Source organism: Tachyglossus aculeatus, chromosome 2, assembly GCF_015852505.1.
Source record: "Tachyglossus aculeatus isolate mTacAcu1 chromosome 2, mTacAcu1.pri, whole genome shotgun sequence".
NCBI lineage: Eukaryota > Metazoa > Chordata > Mammalia > Monotremata > Tachyglossidae > Tachyglossus > Tachyglossus aculeatus.
Genome location: NC_052067.1, coordinates 140,436,827 through 140,458,148, shown reverse-complemented (window position 1 = coordinate 140,458,148; position 21,322 = coordinate 140,436,827). Strand labels below are relative to the sequence as shown.

At 48.2% G+C, this 21,322-nt stretch overlaps 1 protein-coding gene across 1 annotated transcript in view; it reads right to left on the bottom strand.

Annotated features, from left to right (window-relative positions):
* KCNE3 (potassium voltage-gated channel subfamily E regulatory subunit 3) overlaps positions 1–20,280 on the bottom strand; it is a 45,957-nt gene extending 25,677 nt beyond the window's left edge. The window contains exon 1 of the mRNA XM_038739953.1: positions 19,749–20,280. The gene's annotated coding sequence lies outside the window, so the exon portion shown is untranslated. The remainder of the gene's footprint in view (positions 1–19,748) is intronic.
* Between the last annotated feature and the right edge of the window lie 1,042 nt (positions 20,281–21,322).

Sequence of the window (21,322 nt, the reverse complement as noted above, 5' to 3'; positions counted from 1 at the left end):
ATGCCATCATTATTATTCTCTGGGCCTCAGTTCCCTCATCTGTTATTGTCTCCCCCCCCCCCAGAGCTTAGAACAGTGTTTTGCACATAGTAAGCGCTTAACAAATACCATCATTATTGTTATTATTATTATAGTGAGCACTTGACAAATGCCATCATTATTATTCTCTGGGCCACAGTTCCCTCATCTGTAGAGTGGAGATAAAGACTGTGAGCCCCACATGGGACAACCTGATCACCTTGTATCCCCCCAGCACTTAGAACAGTGTCTTGCACATAGTAAGTGCTTAACAAACACCATTATTATTATTATCATTATTATTATTATAGTAAGCACTTAACAAATGCCATCATTATTATTCTCTGGGCCTCAGTTCCCTCATCTGTTATTTTATCCCCCCCCCCCCCGCGCTTAGAACGGTGTTTTGCACATAGTAAGCCCTTAACAAATACCATCATTATTATTATTATTATAGTAAGCACTTAACAAATGCCATCATTATTATTCTCTGGGCCTCAGTTCCCTCATCTGTGAAATGGAGATAAAGACTGTGAGGCCCACCTGGGACAACCTGATCACCTTGTATTCCCCCAGCGCTTAGAACAGTGTCTTGCACATAGTAAGCGCTTAACAAATACCATTATTATTATTATTATTATTATTAACAAATATTCATTCATTCAATCGTATTTCATTCATTCATTCCTTCAATTGTATTTATTGAGCGCTTACTGTGTGCAGAGCACTGTACTAAGTGCTTGGGAAGTACGAGTCGGCAACATATAGAGACGGTCCCTACCCAGCAACGGGCTCACAGTCTAGAAGGGGGAGGCAGACAACAAAACAAAACATGTAGACAGGTGTCAAAATCGCCAGAACAAACAGAATTAAAGCTAGATGCACATCATTAGCAAAATAAAAAGAACAGTAAATATGGACTAAACGTTTTCCAACGGCTGTTAACACTGTCCAAATATTTCCTAACCTGTTGTGATGGCCCAGCCAAGAGGAAAAAGTCTCAACTGTATTTTCAACACAGTCTTATAGATGTCTCTTAAATATCTGATGCAGAAAGAAATATTTGATACCACCAGCATCTGAATCTTCCTTGTCCCCTAGCAGGGCATTGGAGAATTTCACTGTTTGGAGAAAGTCTTGCAGACAGGTAACCTCTACCTAGTCAGTGAGTAACAAACATCCTATGAATTGTACAAACCAGTGTAAAGAATTTCATTGTTTGGAGAAAGTCTTGTAGACAGATAACCTCTGCCTACTCAAAGAGTAACAAACATCCTATGAATTGTAGGTACCAGTGTAAAAAAACAAACAAGCAAACAAACACTCCAGGGGGAGGGGCAGGGGGTTCATTCATTCATTCATTCATTCATTCAATTGTATTTATTGAGCGCTTACTGTGTGCAGAGCACTGTACTAAGTGCTTGGGAAGTCATCATCATCATCATTAATCGTATTTATTGAGCGCTTACTGTGTGCAGAGCACTGTACAGAGCAGACTGCAGACTGCAGACAGACTGCAGAGCACAGTCTCTTTTGCAGGCTCCTCCTCCCCCTCCCATCCTCTTACTGTGGGGGTTCCCCAAGGTTCAGTGCTTGGTCCCCTTCTGTTCTCAATCTACACTCACTCCCTTGGTGACCTCATTCGCTCCCACGGCTTCAACTATCATCTCTACGCTGATGACACCCAGATCTCCGTCTCTGCCCCTGCTCTCTCCCCCTCCCTCCAGGCTCGCATCTCCTCCTGCCTTCAGGACATCTCCATCTGGATGTCCGCCCGCCACCTAAAACTCAACATGTCCAAGGCTGAACTCCTTGTCTTCCCTCCCAAACCTTGCCCTCTCCCTGACTTTCCCATCTCTGTTGACGGCACTACCATCCTTCCCGTCTCACAGGCCCGCAACCTTGGCGTCATCCTCGACTCCGCTCTCTCATTCACCCCTCACATCCAAGCCGTCACCAAAACCTGCCGGTCTCAGCTCCGCAACATTGCCAAGATCCGCCCTTTCCTCTCCATCCAAACCGCTACCCTGCTCGTTCAAGCTCTCCTCCTATCCCATCTGGACTACTGCATCAGCCTTCTCTCTGATCTCCCATCCTCGTGTCTCTCTCCACTTCAATCCATACTTCATGCTGCTGCCCGGATCATCTTTGTCCAGAAACGCTCTGGACATATCACTCCCCTCCTCAAAAACCTCCAATGGCTACCGATCAATCTGCGCATCAGGCAGAAACTCCTCACCCTGGGCTTCAAGGCTGTCCATCCCCTCGCCCCCTCCTACCTCACCCCCCTTCTCTCCTTCTCCAGCCCAGCCCGCACCCTCCGCTCCTCCACCACTGATCTCCTCACTGTACCTCGCTCTCGCCTGTCCCGCCATCGACCCCCGGCCCACGTCATCCCCCGGGCCTGGAATGCCCTCCCTCTGCCCATCCGCCAAGCTAGCTCTCTTCCTCCCTTCAAGGCCCTGCTGAGAGCTCACCTCCTCCAGGAGGCCTTCCCAGACTGAGCCCCTTCTTTCCTCTCCCCCTCGTCCCCCTCTCCATCCCCGTCTTACCTCCTTCCCTTCCCCACAGCACCTGTATATATGTATATATGGTTGTACATATTTATTACTCTATTTATTTATTTATTTTACTTGTACATTTCTATCCTACTTATTTTATTTTGTTGGTATGTTTGGTTCTGTTCTCTGTCTCCCCCTTTTAGACTGTGAGCCCACTGTTGGGTAGGGACTGTCTCTATGTGATGCCAATTTGTACTTCCCAAGCGCTTAGTACAGTGCTCTGCACATAGTAAGCGCTCAATAAATACGATTGATTGATTGATTGATTGTACTAAGTGCTTGGGAAGTCATCATCATTAATCGTATTTATTGAGCGCTTACTGTGTGCAGAGCACTGTACTAAGCGCTTGGGAAGTCCAAGTTGGCAACATCTAGAGACGGTCCCTACCCAACAGCGGGCTCACGGTCTAGAAGGGGGAGACAGGCAACAAATACCATCATCAACGTAGCTGGAGCCTTCCCATTCATTCATTCATTCATTCAATCGTATTTATTGAGCACTTACTCATCATCAATCGTATTTATTGAGCGCTTACTATGTGCAGAGCACTGTACTAAGCGCTTGGGAAGTACGAATTGGCAACATATTTCATTTGCTCTTCATTTTTCATCTTTGCTTTTTCATTACTCTATTTATTATTACTCTATTTATTTATTTATTACTCTATTTATTTATTTCTTTTACTTGTACATATCTATTCTATTTATTTTATTTTGTTAGTTTTGGTTAGTTGTTAGTTGTTTGGTTTCGTCCTCTGTCTCCCCCTTTTAGACTGTGAGCCCAATGTTGGGTAGGGACTGTCTCTATATGTTGCCAATTTGTACTTCCCAAGCACTTAGTACAGTGCTCTGCACATAGTAAGCGCTCAATAAATATGATTGATTGATTGATTGATTGCTTTACTTGTAACCTGTTTCAACTGCTCATATATCTATTAGCAACAAGAAAGCAAGAATGTTTTCAATCCAGGAAGCGAAGCAATCTGCGTCTGCTGAAAGACCCGTCAACGGATAGCCTGGGACTTGGATAACCTCGATATAGTTCCCGTGGAGTCTCCATAATTGTGTTGAAGCAGCACAGGAAAGTCTTCCTTTCCTCCATTGCCATCACCACGACTGCGGATCCTTGGAGAATTTGCTGTGGGACTACACCGTCCACCGTCCACCATCCACGGTACCCATTTCCCTCCTCGGAAGCTCTTCCTCTCTGACCCGAAACCGCTCTTTCGCAGCTGAAATCTGTTTCCTCTGGCTTTGTCCTCGGGGAAACTGAGGAACAGGGGTCGGCTTCCCCGGACCAAGTCGTTGGGAACTCAAGAGAATGGCGCTCTCGGCTTCCGTGTGGGGTTAACAGCACAGATTCATTCATTCGATCGGATTTATTGAGCGCTTACTGTGTGCGGAGCACTGTACTGAGCGCCCGATGGATGTCAGAAACAAATCACGGCTGCTGGTTTTGTCTGCACAGGGGAGCAGCGTGGCCCAGTGGGTAGAGCGTGGGCCTGGGTTCTAATCTCGGCTCCCTCACGTGCCTGCGTTCGTTCATTCAATCGTCTTTATTGAGCGCTTACTGTGTGCAGAGCACTGGGCTAAGCGCTTGGGAAGGACAAGTTGGCAACATATAGAGACGGTCTGGGAAGGCTTCCTGGAGGAGGTGAGCTCTCAGTAGGGCTTTGAAGGGAGTGAGTGGAGTGAAGGGAGTGAAGGGAGGGAGGGAGTTTGTTGAGTGCTTACTATGTGCCAAGCACTCTTCTAAGCCCTGGATACCTTTGTTAAGTCTTTTTGACTGTGAGCCCACTGTTGGGTAGGGACTGTCTCTATATGTTGCCAACTTGGACTTCCCAAGCGCTTAGTACAGTGCTCTGCACACAGTAAGCGCTCGATAAATACGACTGATGATGATGATGATGATACCCTTGTTATTATCAATAATAATAATAATAAATCAAACTGAAAGCATCCCTCCATGTTATGAGCAGTAAGCCCCATGCCCTTCTTGGCCTGGGAGAAGGGCAATCACCCCTGATACCACGTGGGGTAATCAATCAATCAGTCAATCAATCAATCGTATTTATTGAGTGCTTACTGTGTGCAGAGCACTGTACTAAGCGCTTGGGAAGTACAAGTTGGCAACATATAGAAACAGTCCCTACCCAACAGTGGGCTTACAGTCTAAAAGGGGGAGACAGAGAACAAAACAAAACATATTAACAAAATAAAATAAATAGAATAAATATGTACAAGTAAAATAAATAAATATCATCATCATCATCATCAATCGTATTTATTGAGCGCTTACTATGTGCAGAGCACTGTACTAAGCGCTTGGGAAGTCCAAGTTGGCAACATATAGAGACGGTCCCTACCCAACAGTGGGCTCACAGTCTAAAAGGGGGAGACAGAGAACAAAACCAAACATACCAACAAAATAAAATAGAATAGATATGTACAAGTAAAATAAATAGAGTAATAAATCTGTACAAACATATATACAGGTGCTGCAGGGAAGGGAAGGAGGTAAGAAGGGGGGGATGGAGAGGGGGGCGAGGGGGAGAGGAAGGAAGGGGCTCAGTCTGGGAAGGCCTCCTGGAGGAGGAGGAAGGCTTATTTGGGGTACACTTATATGGACTGTCAGCTTGTGATGTCTGCTAATTCTGCTGTACTGCATCTCCCAGGCGCTTAGTAAAGTGCTCCGCCCCCAGTAAGCGCTCAATCAATACCACTGATTGATTGGCCCAGTCGCTGCCTCAGTTTCCTCTTCCGCAAACTGCGTCACTCCAACTCAGAGGAGGCAGTGAGAGTGTGAGACCGGTTCGGGGGCGGCGGGGGGGGGAAAGGCAGAGAAGAATCATTCTTCCCAACTCTGTTCCCACGAGGCCTTGTGGGCAGAATGACCTGCTGAGTAATAATTAAACCCCTTTTCTTTCCACTCCCACGGGAATGCTGTTCCGGTGCCGTCATTTAAAATAGGGAAAGGCAGCTTTCCTGAATAATACTAATGGCATCTGGTAAGCACTCACTACGTGCCAAGCTCCGGGGCAGCGACAAGATCATTCCCCCTTTTAATAATGATGACATTTGTTAAGCGCTTACTATGTGCAAAGCACTGTTCTAAGCGCTGGGGGGAGATACAAGGTGATCAGGTTGTCCCACGCGGGGCTCACAGTCTTCATCCCCATTTTACAGATGAGGTAACTGAGGCTCAGAGAAGTTAAGTGACTTGCCCAAGGTCACACAGCAGACATGTGGCGGCGCTGGGATACGAACCCATGACCTCTGACTCCAAAGCCCGGGCTCTTTCCATTGAGCCACGCTGTGAGCCCACTGTTGGGTAGGGACCGTCTCTATATGCTGCCAACTTGGACTTCCCAAGCGCTTAGTACAGTGCTCTGCACACAATAAGCGCTCAATAAATACGATTGATGATGATCATCATCATCATCAGGTCAGACACAGTCCCTGAGCTATACGGGGCTCACAGGTTAGGCAGGGGGTAAAATGCTTTGCACATAGTAAGCGCTTAATAAGTGCCATTATTATTATTATTTATTTATTTTACTTGTACATATCTATTCCATTTATTTTATTTTGTTAATATGTTTGGTTTTGTTCTCTGTCTCCCCCTTCTAGACTGTGAGCCCACTGTTGGGTAGGGACCGTCTCTAGATGTTACCAACTTGTCCTTCCCAAGCGCTTAGTCCAGTGCTCTGCGCACAGGAAGCGCTCAATAAATACGATTAATTAATTAATTAATTAAAATCAGGTACCGAATCTTCGTTGCACAGGTGAGGAAACTGAGGCACAGAGAGCAAAATAATAATAATAATAATAATAATGAGAATGGTATTTGTTAAGTGCTTACTATGTGCCAAGCACTGTTCTAAAAACTGGGGTAATAATAATGGCATTTATTAAGTGCTTACTATGTGCAAAGCACTGTTCTAAGCGCTGGGGAGGTTACAAGGTGATCAGGTTGTCCCGGGGGGCTCACAGTCTTCATCCCCATTTTACAGATGAGGTAACTGAGGCCCAGAGAAGTCAAGCGACTTGCCCAAAGTCACACAGCTGACAAGTGTCTCCCCCTTTTAGACTGTGAGCCCACTGTTGGGTAGGGACTGTCTCTATATGTTGCCAATTTGTACTTCCCAAGCGCTTAGTACAGTGCTCTGCACATAGTAAGCGCTCAATAAATACGATTGATGATGATGAAGTGGCGGAGCTGAGATTAGAACCCACGACCTCTGGCTCCCAAGCCCGGGCTCTTGACTTGTCCAAGGTCATGCGACAAGCTAGGGGTGGGGTCAGGATTAGAACTCAGGTCCTCTGACTCTTAGGCCCGTGCTCATTCCACTCGGCCATACTGCACTTCTCTTTTCTGTTTGTTTGTTTCACGGTGTTTGTTAAGCGCTTACTACGGGCCACGCACTGTACTTAGTGCTGGGGCAGATACAAGATTGCCAGGTTGGACCCAATCCCTGTCCCTCATGGGGCTCACAGTCCCAATCCCCATTTTCCAGATGAGGGAACTGAGGCCCAAAGAAGTGAAGTGACTTGCCCAAGGTCGCCCAGCGGACAAGAAGCAGAGCTGGGATTAGAACCCATGACCTTCTGGGTCCCAGGCCCGGGCTCTGTCCACCATGTCCACCATGAGAAGCAGCGTGGTTCAGTGGAAAGAGCCCGGGCTTGGGAGTCACAGATCATGGGTTCAAATCCCGGCTCCGCCACTTGTCAGCTGTGTGACTTTGGGCAAGTCGCTTCGCTTCTCTGGGCCTCAGCTCCCTCATCTGTAAAATGGGGATGAAGACTGTGAGCCTCATGTGGGACAACCTGATCACCCTGTATCCCCCCCCAGCACGTAGAACAGTGCTTTGCACATAGTAAGCGCTTAAAAATGCCATTATTATTATTATTATTATCAAATCCCGGCTCCGCCCCTTGCCAGCTGTGTGACTTTGGGCAAGCCACTTCACTTCTCTGGGCCTCAGTTACCTCATCTGTCAAATGGGGATGAAGACTGCGAGCCCCCGGTGGGATAACCTGATCACTTGCAACCTCCCCAGCGCTTAGAACAGTGCTTTGCACATAGTAAGTGCCAGCGCTTAGAACAGTGCTTCGCACATACTAAGCGCTTAATAAATGCCATTATTATTATTATTAATAATAATAATAATAAATGCCATTATTATTATACCATGCTGCTTCTGCTACTACCCTCCCTCCCAGCATTTCTACACATCTCCATTATGAACAGTGCTTGGCACATAGTAAGCGCTTAACCAATACCACCGCTATTATTTGGTTCCTTCTCCTATCTGTTTTAGTATCTATTTAATTTTATTTTAGTACCTATTTACCCCACTAGCTGTAGCCTCCTAGAAGGCAAAGACCTGGTCTACTATTTCTAGTGTACTTTCCCAGGGGCTTAGTACAGTGTCCCACACAAAGCATCCAATAAATATTACGGACGGATTGAGACCTTCATTCTCTTAATCAGCGCCTCGGCGGATGGTGAATCTTGCTAGTTTTTAAAGATCCTTCGGAGAAGGAGATGCCATAAACCTTCAGAGTTTAACTTGCCTCTAAACTATAAGCCTGTTGTGGACAGGGAACACATCTACCAATTCTGCTGTACTGAACTCTCCTAAACGTTTAATACAGTGCCCCGCGGATCAGAATAATGGTATTTGTTAAGCGCTTACTATGTGCCAAGCACTTTTCAACGTAGTAAGCAGCGTGGCTTAGTGGCAAGAGCCTGGAGTTGGGAGTCAGAAAACGTGAGTTCGAATCCTTACTAAACCTCTTGCTTGCTGTGTGACCTTGGGCAGCGTGGCTCAGTGGAAAGAGCCCGGGCTTGGGACTCAGAGGTCATGGGTTCTAATCCTGCCTCTGCCACTTGTCAGCTGTGTGACTTTGGGTAAGTCACTTCACTTCTCTTGGCCTCAGTTCCCTCATCTGTAAAATGGGGATTACGACTGTGAGCCCCACGTGGGACAACCTGATCACCTTGTATCCTCCCCAGCGCTTAGAACAGTGCTTTGCACATAGTAAGTGCTTAACGAATACCATAATTATTATTAACTTCTCTGTGCTTCAGTTCCCTCCTCTGTAAAATGGGGATTAAGATTACGAGCCCCACGTGGGACAACCTGATCACCTTGTATCCTCCCCAGCGCTTAGAACAGTGCTTTGCACATAGTAAGTGCTTAACAAATACCACAATTATTATTAACTTCTCTGTGCTTCAGTTCCTTCATCTGTAAAATGGGGATTAAGACTGTGAGCCCCACGTGGGACAACCTGATGACCTTGAATCTAACCCCGGCGCTTAGAACAGTGCTTTGCACATAGTAAGTGCTTAACAAATACCATAATTATTATTAACTTCTCTGTGCTTCAGTTCCCTCATCTGTAAAATGGGGATTAAGACTGTGAGCCCCACGTGGGACAACCTGATCACCTTGAATCTAACCCCACCGCTTAGAACAGTGCTTGGCACATAGTAAGTGCTTAACAAATACCAAAATTATTATTAACTTCTCTGTGTTTCAGTTCCCTCATCTGTAAAATGGGGATTAAGACTGTGAGCCCCACGTGGGACAACCTGATCACCTTGAATCTAACCCCGGTGCTTAGAACAGTGCTTGGCACATAGCAAGCGCTTCATTATTACTATTATAATAAGCACCCAATAAATACCATTGATTGTCTCCCAAACAGGTATTTTTTCCTTCTGTCTAGTCCACCTTTAAGAGGGAGGAAAAGAAAGGCCCAGAGAGATCAGTAGTTTAACATCAGTTTGGGAAATATTCTAGGATAAATGATCAGGTTATGTTTGCAGTTGAAAAGCCAGAACAAACCAGAAAGGAACCCACATGGCTTTGTAAAAGGCAAATTGTTCAAATTTAATCCCTTCTGGGACGGAGTGACAGGTATATGGATGAGAGAGAATCAATCAATCAATCAATCGTATTTATTGAGCGCTTACTGTGTGCAGAGCACTGTACTAAGCGCTTGGGAAGTACAAGCTGGCAACATATAGAGACAGTCCCTACCCAACAGTGGGCTCACAGTCTTGAAGGGGGAGACAGAGAACAAAACCAAACATACTAACAAAATAAAATAAATAGAATAGATAGGTACAAGTAAAATAAATAAATAAATAGAGTAATAAATATGTACAAACATATATCCATATATACAGGTGCGGTGGGGAAGGGAAAGAGGTAAGATGCGGGGGATGGAGAGGGGGACGAGGGAGAGAGAAAGGAAGGGGTACAGTGTGGGAAGGCCTCCTGGAGGAGGTGAGCTCTCAGTAGGCCCTTGAAGGGAGGAAGAGAGCTAGGTTGGCTAGCTTGGAGAGAAATAATAGATGCAATTTCTCTAGACAACTCAGAAGTAAACTCATCCTTTAGACTATATACTCACCATGGGCTGGCAACTTAACAACTAATTCTGTTATATTGTTCTCTCCCAAGCGCTTAGGACGGTGCTCTGTACACAGGAAGCGTGCAATATGATCGATTAATTGGAAGGCTTCCGTTTGTTCCACAAAACATCCCTATGGACAAACTGGGAAAATACGATTTTGACCTCATTACTACTTAGGAGGAAGGGGGCTTCACAGACTGGCAACTCACTGTGGGCAGGGAATATGTCTTTATTGTTCTATTGTACTCTCCCAAGCGCTTAGTATAGTGCTCTGCACCCAGTAAACGCTCAATAAATGCGACAATAAAAGTGGGACACAAACTGTGTCCAACCCGACACTTGCAGCCACCTCAGCGCTCAGCAGAGTGCTGTGGCGACTATTAATGTTCTAATATTTTGCGTTCGCTGGGCTCTATAAACACCGGTACGGTTCATTAAGCACTTGGCATTTCAGGTCCTCTGCGGTTCAAAACCTGTCGCTTTCCCCCTACAAACCAGATGTTCCACATAACACAAACCCCTCAGCTCCCCGAGCTTTGCGATTACACGTGAAACTGCGGCAGACACTCTAAGCTGGTTACGGACTTAAATGCTAAAAACACTCCCTTTTGGGGGATATGTAACCATACACCCTGCTTCCAACTCCCTAAATTCCCCTCCCAGAACAAATATGAGATTACGGTCATTGCCTGACAAGAGAGTTGAACTGTAGGGCTATCCATCACTCCCTCACAAACTTCACTTTTCTATTGGTCTTGTGCAAGCGAGAGATTAAAACTGCTTTTTGACAGATTTCAAGGAGAGGCGGTGCCATTTGATACGATTAATGATGAACTGCGGGCATTACGTATTTCTTTTTTCGCAACGTAAATGGGGATTCAGCCCTTCTGTTCACTGAAGGGGAAAATAAATCCACTGAATAAACTTTAAAAAGAGATGGGCAGGGTGGTGAATAGTTCCCTTCGCATGCTCTGCTTTCACCCAAGATCAGAGCTTCCTCATGGAAAGTAGTCTTCTAGCCAGGATTCTGCCCTGGGAAGGGGGGGGCCTTCCAGCTGGGATTCTATCCAGGGAAGGGGGTCTTCCAGCCAGGATTCTGCCCTGGGAAAGGGGTCTTCCAGCTGAGATTCTATCCAGGGAAGGTGGTCTTCCAGCTGGGATTCTATCCTGGGAACGGGGTCTGCCAGCTTGGACTGTGCCCTGATCTTCTAGCTGGAATTCTGCCCTTGGAAGGGGGCTGCCAGCTTAGATTCTGCCTTGGGAAGGGGGGTCTTCAGCCGGGATTCTGCCCTGGGAAGGGCGTCTTCCAGCTGGGATTCTACGCAAGGAAGGGGGTCTTCGAGTTGGGATTCTAGACAGGGAAGGGGGACTGCCAGCCGGGATTCTGCCCTGGGAAGGGGGTCTTCCAGCTGAGATTCTATCCAGAGAAGGGGGTCTTCCAGCTGACATTCTTCCCTGGTCCTCTAGCTGGGATTCTGTCCTGGGAATAAGGTCTGCCAGCTTGGATTCTGCCCTGGTCTTCTAGCTGGAATTCTGCCCTGGGAAGGGGGTCTGTCAGCTGGGATTCTGCCCTGGGAAGGGGGTCTGCCAGCTTAGATTCTGCCTTGGGAAGTAGGGGGGGTGTCTTCCAGCTGAGATTCTATCCAGGGAAGGGGGTCTTCCAGCTGACATTCTGCCCTGGTCTTCCAGCTGGGATTCTATCCTGGGAAGGGGGTCTGCCAGCTGAGATTCTATCCAGGGAAGAGGGTCTTCCAGCTGAGATTATGCCCTGGTCTTCCAGCTGGGATTCTATCCTGGGAAGGAGGTCTGCCAGCTTAGAGTCTGCCTTGGGAAGGGGGGTTTTCCAGCTGGGATTCTGCCCTTAGAAGGGCGTCTTCCAGCTGGGATTCTACGCAAGGAAGGGGGTCTTCCAGTTGGGATTCTACACAGGGAAGGGGGACTTCCAGCCGGGATTCTGCCCTTGGAAGGGGGGTCTTCCAGCTGAGGTTCTATCCAGGGAAGGGGGTCTTCCAGCTGACATTCTGCCCTGGTCTTCTAGCTGGGATTCTGTCCTGGGAAGTGGGTCTGCCAGCTTGGATTCTGCCCTGGTCTTCAATTCTGCTCTGGGAAGGGGGTCTGTCAGCTGGGATTCTGCTCTGGGAAGGGGGTCTGCCAGCTTAGATTCTGCCTTGGTATGGGGGGGTCTTCCAGCCAGGATCTGCTCTGGGAAGGGTGTCTTCTAGCTGGGATTCTATGCAAGGAAGGGGGTCTTCCAGTTGGGATTCTACCCAGGGAAGGGGGGCTTCCAGCTGAGATTCTATCCATTCATTCATTTATTCATTCAATCGTATTTATTGAGAGCTTACTGTGTGCACAGCACTGTACTAAGAACTTGGGAAGTACAAGTTGGCAACATATAGAGACGGTCCCTACCCAACAATGGGCTCACAGACCAGGGAAGAGGTTCTTTCAGATTGGATTCTTCCCTGGTCTTCTAGCTGGGATTCTGCCCTAGGAAGGGGGTCTGCCAGCTTGGATTCTGCCCTGGGAAGGGGGTCTCCCAGCTGGGATTTTACCCAAGGATTGGGGGTCTTCCAACTGAGATTCTATCCAGGGAAGGGGGTCTGCCAGCTGGGATTCTGCGCTGGTCTTCTAGTTGGGATTCAGCCTTGGGAAGGGGGTCTGTCAGCTGGAATTCTGCCCTGGGAAAGGGGTCTGCCAGCTTGGATTGTGCCCAGGGAAGGGAGTCTTCCAGCTGGGATTCCGCCCTGGGAAGGGTCTTCTAACTGGGATTCTGCCCTGGGAAGGGGGTCTTCCAGCTGGAAATCTACCCAAGGATGGGGGGGGGGGGGGTCTTCCAGCTAGGATTCTGCCCTGAGAAGGGGGTATGTCAGCTGGAATTCTGCCTTGGGAAGGGGGTCTGCCAACTGAGATTCTATCCAGGGAAGGGGGTCGCCTTCCCAGACTGAGCCCCTTCCTTCCTCTCCCCCTCGTCCCCCTCTCCATCCCCCCATCTTACCTCCTTCCCTTCCCCACAGCACCTGTATATATGTATATATGTTTGTACAGATTTATTACCCTATTTATTTATTTATTTTACTTGTACATATCTATTCTATTTATTTTATTTTGTTAGCATGTTTGGTTTTGTTCTCTGTCTCCCCCTTTTAGACTGTGAGCCCACTGTTGGGCAGGGACAGTCTCTATATGTTGCCAATTTGTACTTCCCAAGCGCTTAGTACAGTGCTCTGCACATAGCCCTCAATAAATACGATTGATGATGATGATGATGATGATTCCGCCCTGGAAAGGGGGTCTGTCAGCTGGAATTCTGCTCCGGGAAGGGGGTCTGCCAGCTTGGAATCTGCCTTAGAAAGGTGGGGGGTCTTCCAGCCGGGATTCTGCACAGCCCCACACAGCAGTCTCCCTGTCTGTCTCTTCCCCACTCCAGTCCATACTTCACTCTACTGCCCAGATCATTTTTCTACAAAAACGTTCAGTCCACAGCTCTCCTCCACTCCTCAAGAACCACCAGCGGTTGCCCAGCCACCTCTGCATCCAATAAACTCCTTATCCAAGGCTTTAAAGCACTCAATCAGCTCACCCCCTCCCACCTGACCTCCCTGATTTCCTACTACTAATGGCATTTATTAAGCGCTTACTATGTGCCAAGCACTGTTCTAAGCGCTGGGGAGATTATAAGGTGATCAGGTTGTCCCACGGAGGGGCTCACAGTCTAAATCCCCATTTTACAGATGAGGGAACTGAGGCCCAGAGAAGTGAAGTGACTTGCCCACACAGCTGACAACTGGCAGAGCTGGGATTTGAACCCATGACCTCTGACTCCCGAGCCCAGGCTCTTTCCACTGAGCCACGCTGCTTCTCAATCCTGCCTGCATGCTTTGGTTCTTTTAGACTGTGAGCCCACTCTTTTAGACTGTGAGCCCACTGTTGGGTAGGGACTGTCTCTATATGTTGCCGACTTGTACTTCCCAAGCGCTTAGTACAGTGCTCTGCACACAGTAAGCACTCAATAAATACGATTGATTGATTGATTATGCTAACTTACTCACTGTATCACATCTCCATCACATCCATCTCACCTCCGATCCCTTGCCCACATCTTCCTTCCAACCTGAATTCCTTCCTCCTCCCTATGTGGAAGGCCGCCACTCTTCCCACCTTCAAGCCTTATTAGACTTCTAGACCGTGAGCCCACTGTTGGGTAGGGACCGTCTCTATATGTTGCCAACTTGGACTTCCCAAGCGCTTAGTACAGTGCTCTGCACACAGTAAGCGCTCAATAAGTACGATTGATTGATTGATTGATAGATCATAAGGTCACACCCCCTCCGAGAGGCCTTCCTCCTACTCCGCCTCCGTTCTGCATCACGTAGACATTCGGATCTGTTCCCTTTAATCAATCAATCAATCAATCGTATTTATTGAGCGCTTACTGTGTGCAGAGCACTGTACTAAGCACTTGGGAAGCCCAAGAACCTGGTGTTCAGCCCCTACATGGTACTTAGGGATCTATCTGTAATTAATTTTATTCTATTAATGTCTGTCGTCTCCCCCTGAAGACTGCAAGCTCCTTGTGGGCAGGGAACATGACCACCAACTTTGTAGTCTTCGGAGAAGCAGCAGGGCTTAGTGGACAGAGACCGGGCCTGGGAATCACAAGGACCTAGGTTCTAATCCCAGCTCCGTTCATTCATTCATTCAATCGTATTTATTGAGCGCCTACTGTGTGCAGAGCACTGTACTAAGCGCTTGGGAAGTCCAAGTTGGCAACATATAGAGACGGTCCCTACCCAACAGCGGGCTCCCAGTCTAGAAGGGGGAGACAGACAACAGAACAAAAGATAGCAACAAAATTCATTCATTCATTCAATCATATTTATTGAGCGCTTACTGTGTGCAGAGCACTGTACTAAGTGCTTGGGAAGTACAAGTTGGCAACATATGGAGACGGTCCATCACATCCCCCACCCCCATTCACCATCATCCCCTGCTTTCTCCCCTCCCCCATCCCCATTTACCACCCACCCCCCCTTTGAGAAGCAGCATGGCTCAGTGGTAACAGCCCGGGCTTGGGAGTCAAAGATCATGGGTTCAAATCCCGCTCCACCAACTGTCAGTTGTGTGACTTTGGGCAAGTCACTTAACTTCACTGGGTCTCAGTGACCTCACCTGTAAAATGGGGATCAAGACTGTGAGCTCCACATGGGACAACCTGATCACGTTGTATCCTTCCCAGTGCTTAGAATAGCGCTTGGCACATAGCAAGTGCTTTAACAAATTCCATCATTTTATTTTTTTTATTTTCCACCCCCATTTACCCCCACTCTCTTCCCATTCCCTCCCCATTTACCAACCCACTCTCTTCCCATTCCCTCCCCATTCGCTTTCCACCCCATCCCCATTTCCCCCCTTCCCACCCCATCCCCATTTCACCCCACTCTTCCCATTCCCTCCCCATTTACCCCCCTCTTCCCATTCCCTCCCCATTCTCTTCCCATTCCCTCCCCATTTACCCCCACTCTCTTCCCATTCCCTCCCCATTTACCCAAATGTTCCCAATTTGTACTTCCCAAGTGCTTAGCACAGTGCTCTGCACACAGTAAGCGCTCATTAAATATGACTGAATGAAGGAATGAATGTCTGCCGTGTGACCTTGAGCAAGTCACTTCACTTCTCTGGGCCTTGGTTCCCTCATCTGTAAAATGGGGATTAAAAATGTGAGCCCTAAGGGGGATAGGGACTGTGTCAAACCTGACTGACTTGCATCTATCTACCCCAGTGCTTAGCACATAATAAGTGCTTAACAAATACCATTATTATTATTGTATTGCACTAGAACAGTGCTCCGCACATGGTAATCGCTCAATAAACACCACTGCTTGACAGATCAATTGTCTCCCCCTGAAGACTGTAAGTTCCTGGTGGGCAGGGAACCTATCAACTCTTGCACTGTACTCTGCCAAGCACTCAGTATGGTGCTCTGCACACAGTAAGTGCTCAATAAATACCACTCCTTGAAAGATCAATTATAATGCAATGGGCAGACCAGGAAGTTGTTCCTGAAAGCTAATCTCGGTCCCTCTTTCCATAGCTGAAGCTGATTCTATGATTGATGATGATGATGATGATGATGATGATGATGATTCTTCTGCCCTCAAAGATCACTCAAAGGAGTAGATCCCTTCCCTCTGGCATCAATATCCTCAGGAAAGCGTATGCTCAGGGAAGGAAGTGGAGAAGTAAAAGCTCAGCTTGGGGAGATTTCCCCCCCTCTAGACTGTAAGCTTATTCCTTCATTCAATCGTATTTATTGAGCGCTTACTGTGTGCAGAGCGCTGTGCTAAGCGCTTGGGAAGTGCAAGTTGGCAACATATAGAGACGATCCCTACCCAACAGTGGGCTCCCAGTCTAGAAGGGGGAGACGGACAACACAACAACACATATTAACAAAATAAAATAGAATAGTAAATATGTACAAGAAAAATAAATAGAGTAATAAATCTGTACATGCATATATACAGGTGCTGTGGGGAGGGGGAGGAGGGGGCTCATTGTGGGCAGGGAATGTGTCTACCACCTCTGTTATAATAATAATAATAATGGCATTTATTAAGCGCTTACTATGTGCAAAGCACTGTTCTAAGCGCTGGGGAGGTTACAAGGTGATCAGGTTGTCCCACGGGGGGCTCACAGTCTTATACTGTACTCTCCCAAGCACTTGGAACATTGTACTGTACTAAGATACCATCCCTGCCCACAGCGAGCTTACAGTCCAGAGGGGGAGGCAGATTAATAGAAATAAATTGATAGCAATGGACATAAGTGTGGTGGGCCCACTGTTGGGTAGGGACCGTCTCTAAGTGTTGCCAAGTTGTACTTCCCAGGCGCTTAGTACAGTACTCTGCACACAGTAAGCGCTCAATAAATACAATTGAGTGAATGAATGAATGAATTCTATTTATTTTATTTGGTTAATAGGTTTTGTTTTGTTGTCTGTCTCCCCCTTCTAGACTGTGAGCCCGCTCTTGGGCAGGGGCCGTCTGTATATGTTGCCAACTTGCACTTCCCAAGCGCTTAGTACAGTGCTGTGCACACAGTAAGCGCTCAATAAATACGATTGAATGAATGAATGAATTCTATTTATTTTATTTTGTTAATATGTTTTGTTTTGTTGTCTGTCCCCCCCTTCTAGACTGCGAGCCCGCTGTTGGGTAGGGACCGTCTCTAGATGTTGCCAACTTGGACTTCCCAGGCACTTCCCAGTGCTCTGCACACAGTAAGCACTCAATAAATATGCTTGAATGAATGAATGAATTGTACACACTTGATAAATACGACTGACTGAAATGTGTGGGTATGCCAGGGTAGAAAGAAGAATACGGGGCTGGCATGCCCTCCCTCTGCCCATCCGCCAAGCTAGCTCTCTTCCTCCCTTCAAAGCCCTACTGAGAGCTCACCTCCTCCAGGAGGCCTTCCCAGACTGAGCCCCCCTTTTCCTCTCTTCCTCCTCCCCTCCCCATCACCCCCTTCCTCACCCCACGGCACTTGTATTTGTCCATATTTATTACTCTATTTACTTTATTAATGATATGTACATAGCTATAATTCCATTTATTCCGATGGAACTGACACCTGTCTACTTGTTTTGTTTTGCTGCCTGTCCCCCCCTTCTAGACTGTGAGCCAGTTGTTGGGTAGGGACCGTCTCATCTGTTGCCGATTCGTACTTCCCGAGCGCTTAGTACAGTGCTCCGCACTGTACTCCTCCTCCAGGAGGCCTTCCCAGACTGAGCCCCTTCCTTCCTCTCCCCCTCGTCCCCCCTCCATCCCCCCCATCTTACCTCCTTCCCTTCCCCACAGCACCTGTATATATGTTTGCACATATTTTTTACTCTATTTTATTTGTACATATCTATTCTATTTATTTTATTTTGTTAGTATGTTTGGTTTTGTTCTCTGTCTCCCCCTTTTAGACTGTGAGCCCACTGTCGGGTAGGGACTGTCTCTGTTGCCAATTTGTACTTCCCAAGCGCTTAGTACAGTGCTCTGCACATAGTAAGCGCTCAATAAATACGATTGATGATGATGATGATGATGCTGCACACAATAAGCGCTCAATAAATACGAATGAATGAATGAATGGGGGGTAGAACGCTGAAGCTTGGGTAGGAAGAGAGGGAAGGAGGGGATTACTTTCTCTCAATCATTGGTATTTATTGAACGCTTACTATGGGCAGAACGCTGCATTAGAGCTGGGAAAGGCACAACAAAATTAGCAGACGCATTCCCTGCTCGCTTATTGGCATTTGGGGCCCAAGCTGGGGCTTCTTTAATTTCCGCCTGATATCCTCAGCAGATTGTGTAATAAAATGCACATTCAATACCACTTCTGGGGAGTTTAGATCCAAATTCGTAAATTGCCGGAGCCCATCGGTTAATCCCGCTCGGAAAGTAGCAGGGTTCTCCTCCTCTCCCTGGGTAATCTCTTTAACCTTTTCACAGCTGACCTGTTTCCTGATTCCTTTTTCCATTCCTGAGAGGAGGAGTCCCAACATAATATTTCGCCATTCTCTGCCCCTGCTCCCGTCGTGGTAGTCCCAATTCGGATTCTCCCTCGGGCAGGCAGGGATGTTCCCCTCCTCTCTAGCCCGTTTATCCCCTTCCTGAATCGCTAGGTCCCAGATCGTGCGGTTATCCGCCACAATCAAACAGGTGGATGGGAGAAGGTTAAAGTCTTCCCAAGGCAAACCGTATTGGAGTGTTAAACGCTGGGACTCGTCCCGAAACCTGGTGGGGTCTTGGGTGTAGGATCGCAGTTAGGACTTGGCCTGCGCTAGCTCCGTCAGGACAAAAAGGGTCGATTGCCCTCGCCGGCCGCTTCCCTTCTTCCTTCAATCGTATTTATTGAGCGCTTACTGTGTGCAGAGCACTGGACTAAGCGCTTGGGAAGTACAAGTTGGCAACATACAGAGACGGTCCCTACCCAACAGCGGGCTCACAGTCTAGAAGGGGGAGACGGACAACAAAACGAAATATATTGAGGGGAAGGAGGTGGGGTGAGGGGTTTCCAGGGCCAAACTGGCGTGGGGAGGCCTCAGGACCAGTTCACCGTCCTTGTAAGCATGAGAAGGTGGCGATGGGGGGTGATGGAGTGGATTTGGATAAAGGTGGATAAAGGGTAGGGGCAGGAGTGGACCGGTTAGAGGGAAAGAAGGGATGGGGGACTTGAGGCTTTTGATTGAGGAAATCCTCCTCCTCTTCTTTCGAGGGGGCTTTGAAAGTTTAGGTTTCAGGCCCATAGGGCCAGCAGAGCAAATGCAGCAACCTTTCCCTTTGGGTGCTAGGCCGAGGGCCATAAAGGCCTGGACTAGACTGTGAGCCCACTGTTGGGTAGGGACCTTCTCTATATGTTGCCAACTTGTACTTCTGCACACAGTAAGTGCTCAATAAATACAATTGGTTGATTGATTGATTGACATAGGGCACCTCAGACCACTTCCCTACTCACCTCCAGAAAAGGTCAAGCTGCAAAATGGTATTATAATTCAGTGAGACATGTTCAGGCCACACCTCCTGGTCCTCCAGTTTGTACTGAGGCCACTCGGCTGTACACAGAAAGATAAGATGTTCACTTCTCAAGGATTCTAGGCCGAATTTATCCTTGTTCTTTAGATCTAACAAGCACCCCAAGGGGGAATCGGAGGGGATAGAAGAGCCGCTCTGGCCCATCTTTCCTTACCTGCACCGACACTACGTCGCTTTCGCCTCTTCTGGAGTCGAATCAAGCAATCGCCGTCTCGGGTCTCTCCCTTGGGATCAGCCCGACGTCCCTAGTCCTCACGGTCCTAGGTCAGGCATCCAGTGTCCGGTGGCGTCTCACCCGTCGTCAGTCTCCTCGACCGACTACGCTCAGTCCTTTCCGGACTGGCTGGCCACCCCTGCAAGGGTGCCTTCCCTGGCTCCCTGAGCCAACCCGTCGGTGCAAATAAGATAGATGGGTACCGATCCTCGGGGCCCCAAAAATTGATGCCGGCCAAAACACCGGAGTCGCGTGGGGGAGTAAAGAATTGCTCAGATGATCGCCTTCCCAAGCAAGCTTTTATTATCCCCTTCCAGGACTGCTCTGGACTTAGGTGCTTTTGGGTGTAACGCACGCAGCGGACTCCGCTCCTTAGGGGAGGCGAGAGCCCTGAGCACTCAGTGGGAGTTGCTTATAAGCTCCATCTGGGGGTCGTGGCACTTGTGAATTGGCTCTGTCCTCCCTCGTGAGGCTAGCATCACTTGTTGCCGGACAGAACACATGTCCAAGACTGAACTCCTTGTCTTCCCTCCCAAACCCTGCCCTCTCCCTGACTCTCCCATCTCTGTTGACGGCACTACCATCCTTCCCGTCTCACAAGCCCGCAACCTTGGTGTCATCCTCGACTCCGCTCTCTCGTTCACCCCTCACACCCAAGCCGTCACCAAAACCTGCCGGTCTCAGCTCCGCAACATTGCCAAGATCCGCCCTTTCCTCTCCATCCCAACCGCTACCCTGCTCGTTCAAGCTCTCATCCTATCCCATCTGGACTACTGCATCAGCCTTCTCTCTGATCTCCCATCCTTGTGTCTCTCCCCACTTCAATCCATCCTTCATGCTGCTGCCCGGATTGTCTTTGTCCAGAAACGCTCTGGACATGTTACTCCCCTCCTCAAAACTCTCCAGTGGCTACCAATCTGCGCATCAGGCAGAAACTCCTTACCCTGGGCTTCCAGGCTGTCCATCCCCTCGCCCCCTCCTACCTCCCCTCCTTTCTCTCCTTCTCCAGCCCGGCCCGCACCCTCCGCTCCTCCGCCGCTAATCTCCTCACCGTTAGGCCTCGTTCTCGCCTGTCCCGCCATCGACCCCCGGCCCACGTCATCCCCCGGGCCTGGAATGCCCTCCCTCCGCCCATCCGCCAAGCTAGCTCTCTTCCTCCCTTCAAGGGCCTACTGAGAGCTCACCTCCTCCAGGAGGCCTTCCCAGACTGAGCCCCTTCCTTCCTCTCCCCCTCTTCCCCCTCTCCAATCTCCCCGTCTTACCTCCTTCCCTTCCCCACAGCACCTGTATATATGTATATATGTTTGTACATATTTGTTACTCTATTTATTTTACTTGTACATATCTATTCTATTTATTTTAGTTTGTTAGTATGTTTGGTTTTGTTTTCTGTCTCCCCCTTTTAGACTGTGAGCCCACTGTTGGGTAGGGACTGTCTCTATAGGTTGCCAACTTGTACTTCCCAAGCACTTAGCACAGTGCTCTGCACACAGTAAGTGCTCAATAAATACGAT